The sequence below is a fragment of the Gekko japonicus genome, unplaced genomic scaffold, assembly GCF_001447785.1.
Source record: "Gekko japonicus isolate JY-2015 unplaced genomic scaffold, Gekko_japonicus_V1.1 scaffold93, whole genome shotgun sequence".
Lineage (NCBI taxonomy): Eukaryota > Metazoa > Chordata > Lepidosauria > Squamata > Gekkonidae > Gekko > Gekko japonicus.
In genome coordinates this window covers 498037-498490 of record NW_015160838.1, presented here as the reverse complement: position 1 = coordinate 498490, position 454 = coordinate 498037, and positions in this window count along the sequence as shown.

The window sequence follows — 454 nt, the reverse complement described above, 5'->3', positions numbered from 1 at the left end:
TCCTTCTCGGTGGTCCAGAGTGGGGCAGTCCTACCCACCCTCTCTTGATAGTCACGACTTCCGGTCCTTTACGTTGTGCAGTGGTTCAGCTGTTCATGAATATGGTCTAACTGATTACGTGATGTGGTGGACTGTTGCTGTTTGTTTGCTCTAATGGTTAAAATACAGATTTGTATTTGTTTAAGCCCATGGCTGTGATGGTATTCCCCAGTTGTCTGAGGGGGAAGGAGTTATTTTTTAAGTGAATTTACAGCAGCTCGGAGGTGGCTTTCGGTATGACTGGGGATCAGAGGATAAGCCCCTCCCCTCTGGGATCAAAGTTTGCTGACCTTGCCTATGGAAGGGGGAGGTGCTTTCCTAGGAGTAAGGAGTCAAGGACTGCCCCACTCTGGACCACCGAGAAGGAAGCTTCACGGTAAGTGAATACAAATCTTCCATTTTCTTCCTTTCAGCT